Below are 11,068 nucleotides of genomic sequence, written 5' to 3' on the forward strand. Positions count from 1 at the left end.
ACTAGGTTCATTCATTCTTCATATTCATACGACATAAGCATATCATCCCTAAAACATGACATTGATGTCGCTAATCTTTCTGTGCGTCGCCGCATCGCCAGTCTGTGTTTGTTTCACAAATTTTTCCACAGTTCCCTCAATCAAGCACCTTACATCATCCCACCGACGCGCATCTCTCACCGCACGGCCCATCCTTATTCAATCGCACGCGCATATGCTCGCACTACTACTTTTGCTGCCTCATTTTTTCTTCGCACAGCAGTGCACTGGAATGTCCTTCCCCGTGACCATGCAGCCATCACGTGTTCATGATGTAAGAATGGCAGACTGGGCTTGTTGGTTTAACATATTTGAAGTTTTAAGGCGCGAATAAGACACGGACGAAGAATAGGAACACACACACGGAGCGCCACTTCCAACATAGATTTATTTCGAAAGAGCACAGAACATATTTATGCACCACGCGGGCCGTCAACGTGCCTCAATGCGCAGTCACATTCAAGTAGCGTAACTCTTCTGGCGATAATAAAATGGAGGCAACGCTGACGCATAGATCACCTGATTCGATTATTTTCTTAGCCTCAATAATTAGCAGTACTGATTTATCAGGACCTCGGCCGACTACCGCGCAGGTGCTAAAGTCCGGAACGCAATGACAATCCCGGCAGTGTATCGCGGTAGTCGGCCGAAGTCCTGATAAATCAGTACGAATAATTAATGAGGCTAAGAAAATAATCGAATCAGGTGATCTATGCGTCAGCGTTGCCTCCATTTTATTATCGCCAGAAGAGTTACGCTACTTGAATGCGACTGCGCACTGAGGCACGTTGACGGCGCGCGTGGTGTATAAATATGTTCTGTGCTCTTTCGAAATAAATCTATGTTGGAAGTGACGCTCCGTGTGTGTGTTCCTATTCTTCGTCCGTGTCTTATTCGCACCTTAAAACTTCAAATGTGTTCATGATCTTTTGCGCACAACATAAATGCATATTGTTCGTCATGAAGATCACTCTCTGTAACCTCCATTTGTTAACCCACCCTTGCTGTGCTACCCTCACCCTCACTGTGCTAATGCAGTGAAAAAAATTGGGCATTCTGAACTGTGTTACTGTTACTAGTTTGTTCAGTCAGTGCAATATGTGGTAAATAATAAAAATGTTTATTTTACTTTCTCAAAGTGGTTTGATACCTTGTACAAAAGACAAGAACTTCTTTGAATCATGTGTCTTTGTTAATGGAAAAATTTTCTACTCTCAAAAGTATGAAGTTCATCTTGAAGGTGCTACTTTCATGAGTGATATAAGCGTATTTCAGTGTCAGTGTGGTTTCGATTTACAAATGTTACTGGTTAGGTGCAGATGGGCATATTTCCTGCTCACCAGCACGTTCAGTTACCACATACCACTATTTAAGAAATTTCGGGGCACATTGCTAACTGTGCCTTATGTGCTGTAATGACGAGAGCATCTGGTTTAACCTAATAATATCTGGGGTTTAACATGTCAAAACCACGATATGATTATGAGAGACGCCGTAGTGGAGGGCTCCATAAATTTCGACCACCTGGGGTTCTTTAACGTGCACCTAAATTTAAGTACAGGGGCCTCAAACATTTTCGCCTCCATTGAAAATGCAGCCGCCGCGGCCGGTATTCGATCCCGCGACCTTCGGGACAGCAGTCGAGCGCCATAACCAATAGACCACCGTGGCGGGGTGACAGCATCTGGTTTGAAGGGACACTAATGTGAAGCAATTAGTATGTTTTAATGGAAAAGTCATTGTTGAAAACTTAACTGCCGTTAATTTTGCCATCATAGTTTCATTGTTAGAAGAGAAAGTGGAGGTGAAAGTGTCATTTTTTAAATTTCACGCCAAAGTCTTTGCACGTGAACGTGTGCACAATGTTGGAAGATTTCAAAGCGTTTTTTTTTTCATTTTAGCCATATTAGATGAATTAAATTTTCTGAAACTCCACATTAAGCCTCTGGCCTCTTCGGAGCACAATGTGCCAGATTTTCTTCGATAAAATGCTCCAGTAAATGCAGTCAAAATCTGATATCACAGCTAGCTGGAGCAGGCATTTCAAGATTGCATTGCCACCTGCATTTTCTTTTTACTACTTACCATGTGTCCTCTCACGGCAGGAGTCATGCTTTTGTTATTATGAAATGATAGTTTACAGATATGAGAAAAAATGTTATTTTATTGTTTCTCTAAGATGCTGAGTGTGTTTAAGCCCACATAAAAATACATAATTTTTGTGGGTCCAGGTATCAACTTCACTTATTTTCGTGTTATATTCAATGGCCATTGAATCATGCATGAAACATGTCTTATGTTCTTAATGCCACTCTTCTCAAATCAAATTCACAATGAACCAGAGTGCCACATCCGCACGACCCACAGGCCCCGCTTTTATGCCAGTACACAGCCAGTACACAGTCCCGAGTCAGAATCCTAGGCCTGCGGCTCCCCTTAGCCTCTACATCAATTTGGCACTGTCTTTGATCAACAGTCATGGAGAAATAAATGAAGAAAATTAAGTAAAAAATAATGTAAATGTTGTGCCGGCGGCTCAATTTCACATTGCATATTGTACGGCATTTTCTCCACATTGCTACTTGAGTGCTACATTTCTGCTAAGCCGACTCCTTAGCCCCTTTGAATGTGGTTCATCAAAATCATTTACTTGATCAGAGTAGATGCTGACAAAATCCACGACGAGATAATTACTGTCAGGGTGGCATTGCTACCAATGACTCAAATAATATCTGGGGTTTTACATCCCAAAAACCATGATATGACTATGAGGGTCGCCGTTGTAGAGGGCTCCGAAAAGTTTTGACCATCTGGTATTCTTTAACATGCACTGACGTCGCACAGTACACGGGCCTCTAGCATTTCGCTTCCATCAAAATGCGACTGCCCGGATTGAACCTCCTACCTCCGGGTCAGCAGCTGAGCACACCAGTGTCTCATTTTGCCTATTTTCACACTACAAAGCCTCTAATAGGAAATGCTTGGGGCAGCATGCTCATGTTCATTGTCCCATAGTAGAAAATGCTGCTGTTCAACACAGGCATACAAAGGACACGATAACCATGTGTAAAAATGACATACATATATTTTATTCATTAAAAAACAAGTATTACAAGGAGCTTGATGTGGGCGAGTTGGTTTAACATACTGAATGAAAAAAGGCTGCACGAAAAGCACAAGGACTACAAGGCACACTTACAACAGATCAGCGCAAATTAACAACTGAAGTTTATTTGACGAGACATAAATACTTATACATGAAAAAATAAGAAATGAAAGTGAACCCCATCACGTGTTCAGGTTCTATCGCGACATGAAGGCAATCTCTTTTTCATTAAGTGCCACTGACGCGCAACTAATGCATCTGTCACCTGCACGTGCAATGTAATAGGCTTCGAGGATCTCCCTCTCTAATCTATCCCCGGATCGAGCCAAGAACTTAGTGTGATTAAGAACTGGATAGCAGTTGCAATGATTACAGTGATCTGCCATATGCCAGTCCGCCGTATTTACTCGAATCTAGGCCGGCCCCGACTCTAAGCCGACTCCTGAAAATCGCAAGGCCAGAAAAAAAAAATTTAATCGCCCCCCCCTGCCGCTTTCGCACATCGTTTTTAGGGGCGAAGCTCCTTAAAGCGGCACCCGTTCGTCCTTCGTAGTAGTGCGTAACCAGTCGTAACGCTAGTACCAGATCTTGACCTCCAAGGTGGTGCCCGTGGGAGATTTTTCCTGTGCGTTGTTGAACAATAAAAAATTCGCAGCGTGCGCGTTAACTAAAAGCCGAATTCTTCTGTCTCTCATTCCCCATTAGCAGCCATTGGCATGTTCCAGTAGGAAACGTTAGTAGAAGTAGAAGTGTAAGTGTTAGCTAAAAGCCGACTTCTTCTGTCTCTCATTCTCATTAGCAGCCATTGTTTACCTCCAAGGTAGTGCCTGGTGAGATTTCTCCTGTGCGTGATTAAACAATAAAAATTTTGTTCAAAACGCCGTTGATTGATGAAATAAACCAACGAAAGACGCCAGATGTTTTCTAAAAGCAAAACGAAAGAACGCCAGATGTTTCTAAAGCAAAACGAAAAGACGCCAGCTGCTTAACGAAAGAGCCCAGATGTTTTCTAAAGCAATGGTTTTCTAAACAATGAAAATTCACAGCGTACATGTAAAATTAAAGTGAGCTGCAAGTCGTCATAACTCTCATCGAACCTTTAGTATAAACGCGCCCGATCTCACGTCGGTGATGATGTACTGGGCAGAATTCACGGAAGATTCACGGTTTACCGATGAACCTCCGCAGCTTCGCCCACTCATCATCACTCACTCCGTGGATATGCTGTGATTTTTTCGAAAAAAAAAACATCGGCTTAGATTCGAGTAAATTCGGTAACTGCCCAGTTGTGCTCTCGCGCCCTCTCGTTGTAGCAGCGTCCCGTTTGTCCATGTACACCTTGTTGCAACTTAGGGGAACCTCGTAGATGACTATTTTGCATTGAGTGTACTGAACCACGCGTTTCTTGGTGCAGGGATCCCATTTTACTTTTGTGTATCATTGGACAAATCATGGACAATTTACACCGGGCACTGAAGACAAGATTCACATTATGTCTTTGCGCAACTTTCTTCAGATAGTGCGAAATCCTATGTCAATAGGGGATAACATGCACCCTCCTCTTAAAGGGATACTAAAGAGCAAAACAATTTTTCTTATATTAGTGAAGTAATCTTTCACGATACCAAAAACACCACGCTTGCTGCGAGAAGACGCTTAGTAAGCGACAAAACGCGCAAAAGCAAAATGTAAGTGGCGACGCCACCTTGAAGTTTACACACCATTCGCCGTGACGTCACATGTTTTGACGGCGCCTACTAGGGACTATGTTGCTCCTAGTCGGTAAAAATGAAGTACATTATTCTCTGAGGGGTCATAGACTTGACATACCAAGGTTGAGGCAATTTTGTTGAGCAAATGGCGCCAAAATACGATACAATTTGAAATTCGTGATGTAACGCGGGGAGATTTCGGCGCGAAAATTAAAAATGGAACTTTGAACTTGATTTTCTCCTCTATTAATAAACCTATGGTGGCGAAATTAACGACATTACAGTTCTCAGAGCACAATTTATCTATCTAAACTAATTCATTGTTTCTCTTTAGAGTCCCTTTAAACAGGAAAGGCAGGCAGGTAGCAAAGAAAAACCAGCTGATAGTTGGCGCTCGTCTGCTGTAAGCGTACCTTGCAGTCCTTGTGTTTTTCACGCAGCCTATTTCATTCAACAAGTATTACAGAATACATGGCAATGCACTTCATTAAAACAACTAAATGTTCAAGGGTTTGACACGTCTACACTTGGTTGCAGAGGCAAAACTGTGCACTGAAAACCAAACCATTCCGATGGTCCAAGGCCCTGCACATTCTTGCGAATCAAAGGTGTTTGAAAATTTGTAAGTATTGTGGTTACACTCCAGATTTCATTAATTATGGGGTACAGTGAGAGGTATCGATCTATCATATATGTGAAACGCCTTAATTCTCTGTATCCTTCGCTCAACGTGAATTCTCAGAGAAGCAATCTCACGCGTTTCCTGCACCTGGTCGCTCGTAAATGTACTGCCTCGGAGAAATGGCGGCATGTTTAATTTCACACCCTTCTTTTCTAAAAGATCCTCGATATGGAATCCCTTGTCTGCCATCACAGAATCACCATGTTCAAAATTCAAGTTCAGGAATTCACTTTGAATGACACACTCCCTGTCGGATATCGATCCTGTGTACAGGTCTGACACAAAGGCTACAAGGTCGCATCGTAAAACACACACAAGTCCTTTGTATTGCACGACTTATATGTGGAGTGCGTACTCGATTGCAGCGACCAGGAAGACGGTGCTTCGCACCTGATTTCGGTTGCATCCAAGATTACTCTTGTGGTTCCGTACTTTTCTGCAAACTCTGGTGGCATAGTCGCATCAACAACTTCTCTCGGTGGCCAAATAGTCATGCGGGCCAATTTCGAATGCATGAAATTGATCCAAGATGTACAGATTCTAGACACCGTTGATTGTGCAATATTGAACCTGTGCGCCAAATCTTCCTTTAGCAAACCCTGGCGCAATCTCACCAAAACTAAAAAGAATTCATTCTCCATGGAAAGTTTTCTCCTTCGGCCTTTCGCCGATCTTCTAGAATCATTCCCTGTGCGCAGAACATTGCATCCATTGTGTCCTGGATTGAGAAAGTTCATCAAAGCCACAAAATGTTCATACCCAGGTGCACCTGTGTAAAATAGCACAGCCTCATGTGATCCCTTGAATCTGTCATTACAAAAGGCAGACGTCCTCTCTTTTTCTGCTTCAAGCTCATCGATGAGATTCTGATTTTCTACTTGGAATTTTCGAATAGTTCCTCTTGCAGTCTCCAAGTGCTCCTTGAGATAAGGAGACTCATCTCTTAGCTTTGAAAGTTCAGCCCTTTGCTCTGAAATGATTCCCAACAGACGATTCACCTTCCCTCCAGTGACTACAATTTCACTGTTTGGCAATACTGATGCTTGTTCTGCCTCCATTTTGCTGTCGCTGCACACGGCTGCCTCTTCCAGCGCAGTATCCTCGTTGCTGCTGTCTGGTCCTTGTGAAGACGGTGCCTGACGTGGTCTCTTTGCAGCTGTGTTCGTCATCTGTTGTGCACGTTGTTTCGGAGGCTTTCGCACTTTTATCTCTTTAGCGAAACTGAATACTGATGGCACTGCTGTGTCTCTCAGAAGCCTGTAGGCAGTTGCTACACCAGGGATATAGTCACATTCCTTAAAATGCTTGGAGCAGACTTTCGTTGACTTGGTAACTTGAAAGTCAGTGCCTTCGTCCCTCTTTATGGCAATAATCCACTTCTTGTAGGTTGCAGGATCACGTGGAACGCGATGGAAGGATAGCTAAAAAAAGCATCAAGTATGCGCGGACTGTTTGTGAAGTTATAGGCTTATCTGCCTTGCCTTGTGCTTCGCATGGCTATCTGGCATTGTATCAGTCATAGTTCACTTGACATATTTGCGGACTGACCATGTAACTATGCAAATAATTATTTGTTAAAGTTAGCCACATAAAACCTGATATATAATGCTGACTTGGACACACCTAAAGTAAACCGGTCTGTAAATGCAACAGTAAAATGTAGTGCACGCATTTTTTATTCACGTTTTTAGCCATTCTGTATGTATAACTGGGGTGCAGTCCTCGGTGGGAAAACCTTCAGAATAGCTATGTCCTACTGAGACGCAACAGGTACAGAATCTCGAAATGTTACTCGACACGTGTCGTCTATTGCTGCGCACACAGCTGGGCATTCGCTCGTACTGGACGACGCGTCGTTCTGCCTCAAACGATAAGGCACCACGCCAGCAGGTCACAGGTGCGCGAGCATGACACCGCGCACAAAAACAGATGAATAAACGAAAATATATTGACAACCGCCACCTTTGATACTGCGAAGTCGCATATTGTCACAGTACAACTTAAAATAAATTCTGGGTTATTAAGTTCCAAGATGACATCGTCGTGAAGCACACCGCAGAGGGAGGCCATGGATTAACTTCGACCAGATGGGGTCTGCTGACGTGTGTGCACAAAATTCACGGTACACTGAAGTCCGTGCATCTTACCCCCGTCGAAATGCGACCGCCGCAACTGGGCTTGAAACCAGGCAACGCGACTGCAAAGCCACTACCACGGCGACTAAGCAAAACATGAAAATCAATAAGAAGCGCTTAAAGCTCTCGCGCCGAATCAAGGTGTACTGTTGGCAAATATTATAAACCAGCTTAATCACACTAAATCGCAAGCAATGCTGCTCAAAGCAGCGTGACTGAGTGACGCGGGCCCTGTGCAGCTAGCGGTGCTGTTTTACTACGATGTATCAGCAACGCACGCTTACCTTGTTTCCATCGCTGTCAGTAACTCCACGTTGATTGCAGAGTGGGACGCAGCAGTGCACTGGCATCTTAGCGGCAGCGACGCGTGTAACTTACTAGGCCCGCGCGTACGCCACGCTTGAAACACGCCTATAGGTTAGCCCGGCCGCGCGTGCTGCTCGTGCGCGCCGTCAAACACGCACGACAAGCACAAGATGGTGACAGCAGTAGTTCTTGCAGCCACTAGATGGCGCTAGCTATTTTGCGTATCTCCTATTGTTTTTAGAAATGGAGGGCCCGCGCGGCGCGCAGCGCTTTAATATTCGAAAAATGTAATCGCCGCGGTCTACTGTACGAATTAGCGAGCTTGTTTGGGGGGTGCAAAAAAAGTTGCAGCCTGTGTACTGGCCCTTTAAGGTGTAACCTGACTGGCACTTCTCCTCGGGTTAAACTAACAGCGTAGAAAATGCTGATTAGACTCATCCTAGAATACGCAGCAATAGTTTGGAACCCGCAGCAAAAGAATATGACTGATGTAATAAAAAAATTCAAAATAGGGCTCTTAGATTTGTTTATTCAAGGTATGCCAGGCGGGAGAGTGTTTCTGCGCTGCGTTTGCAAGCACGCGTCGCAACTCTACCTAGCCGACGGCACCTGGCCTACCTGACATTCCTTCTTTCACGCACCTCAGAGAATGTAAATAAGGACGAATACCTAAAAGCTCCAAAGCAGCAGAACTAGCAACGAGAAATCCATATGCCCATTCATGGCATGTTGTAACACGTATTCTATTTTTTCCCGCAGTTATAGACATGTGGAACGAGCTGCTCAATCACTTCATTCATTTTCGTCGCTGCTGGAATCTCATTTAGAGGCATTGCAATAAGCTGACTGCTATCGATGCGCAAATAAAGGCAAAGACAATGTATTGCGCATGTACAGAGTCGTCCACCTTTAAACACCGCGCCGTGCGGCCAGCGTAGGGTGCCTCGATGTGTGGGCTTCCTCCGCTACAGGGTGGAGACACTGCTTTTATGGACGCCATATTGGTTCAAATGTGTTCGTTGGCACTGCCTGGCATGCTACGATGGAGCGCTTTGAGCAAAATGCGCGAAAATTTGGCTTAGTTTATCGGTTATGACGGTAGGGCTAGCGCATATATTGTTATTAACCAATAGGTTAGGCAAATATTATTAAACGCGAAGCATTTCATTGCAAACCAAAGGCATTTTGAGCGGATCTATATATCTAACTGGACGCCTAGGTCTTCGTGCTCTCGCAATCGTTTAACTTGCTGTGTACCAAAATTGGCATGGCATGACAAGAGCGTATGAAGAACATAATTGACTGGTCATAGCATGAAAATCTTGTCATGCATTTCATGTACGTCATGACATACATGACCCTTGCCATGATGCTTTAGGGGCCGTTTTATTAACTTGATGTATACCAAAATTACCATGGCATGATAAGAGCATATGACGAACATAAATGACTGGTCATAAAAAGTAAATCATGTCATGCATGTCATGTACGTCATGGCATACATGACGCGGTCATGGAGTTCTAGCGGCCGTTTTATTAAGCAGTTTTTCCAAAGTAGTTTCAAGCATTGGCTTGGCTCTGTTGTGAAATACTTTACTGCCACACAGAATGCTTGGGTTCGACTCCTGTTCAACCCCTGATGCTTATTCTTTGCATCCATTGATATTTTTTCGCTAATAGACAGCGCTGCTGACACCGACATCGCATTTTCTGCATCACGTGCATCTCAACACTATGGCATGAAAAGCTTACAGTATTGTCACGTGGTCGTGACGTCGACGAAGGCAGCAGTCGGCGTTTGCAGGATGAAACTGTTTATTAGGCCGAACTTGTGGCCGGAAAATGAAAACTAGAACTACAACAATACACGCTGTACAATGATAGCGGCGAACAGGGCGTCGTCCGTCGATCAACTGACAAGCGGTCAAGCCCGTCGGCTTTTATACAGGCGCTATGGAACTTTCCAGCAATATCGCTGCTGGCGGCGTTATCTCTCGACAAAGCTGGAACATTTGCGTGCGGCGCGCAATCTTAACAAAACGATCTACTAAAATCGTGAAGCTTCTCGAACACTGCTTCGCGGCCAGCGTCGAGCGTTGATAACCGTCTTTGCTGGTCAAACTCGAACACATCAAAATAAAAGAAGGAGCGGGCGTGGCATTGCCCCCCTCTGAAAAAGCATCGTCCCGATGCTTGCAACAGAACATGGAAAGGAAAAAAACAAGTGCATACACAAATAAATTACAATAACAAAGGAAAACGTAGAGTCCCCAGGTTCGCTAACGCGCAAAAAACGGCTTAAGGCGCACGACATGGACGACTTCAGGTCGTGCGCGGCGTCGCTGGGAGTTCGTAATGCGGGACGACCTCGTAGTCAAGAGTGCCGTGACGTCGAAGCACCTTGTATGGGCCGAAGTATCGCCGAAGAAGTTTTTCACTGAGCCCACGTCGGCGTATCGGCGTCCAGACCCACACACGGTCACCGGGTTGGTACTCCATGTGGCGTCGTCGAAGATTATAGTGACGGCTGTCGACCCTCTGCTGGTTCTTGATGCGCAGGCGGGCGAGCTGTCGAGCTTCTTCGGCGCGTTGCAAATAGGCGGCAACGTCGAGATCGTCTTCGTCGGTGGCGGTTGGTAGCATTGCGTCGAGCGTCGTTGCCGGGCTCCTTCCGTTGACTAGCTTGTACGGCGTCATTTGCGTCGTTTCTTGCATGGCCGTGTTGTATGCGAAGGTCACATACGGAAGGATGGCATCCCACGTCTTGTGTTCGACGTCAACATACATGGCCAGCATGTCGGCGATGGTCTTGTTTAACCGCTCGGTGAGGCCATTGGTCTGTGTGTGGTACGCTGTGGTCCGGCGGTGGCTTCTTTGGCTGTATCTCAGTATTGCCTGAGTTAGGCCAGCAGTAAACGCCGTACCTCTGTCGGTGATGAGGACCTCTGGGGCGCCATGACGCAGGAGGGTGTTCTCAACGAAGAACTTCGCTACCTCGGCGGCACTGCCTCTGGGTAGGGCCCTTGTCTCGGCGTAGCGGGTGAGGTAGTCGGTAGCTACGAGTACGACGATCCATTTGTTTCTGGTA

Source organism: Rhipicephalus sanguineus, chromosome 1 (assembly GCF_013339695.2).
Source record: "Rhipicephalus sanguineus isolate Rsan-2018 chromosome 1, BIME_Rsan_1.4, whole genome shotgun sequence".
In the NCBI taxonomy this organism is placed as follows: Eukaryota; Metazoa; Arthropoda; class Arachnida; order Ixodida; family Ixodidae; genus Rhipicephalus; species Rhipicephalus sanguineus.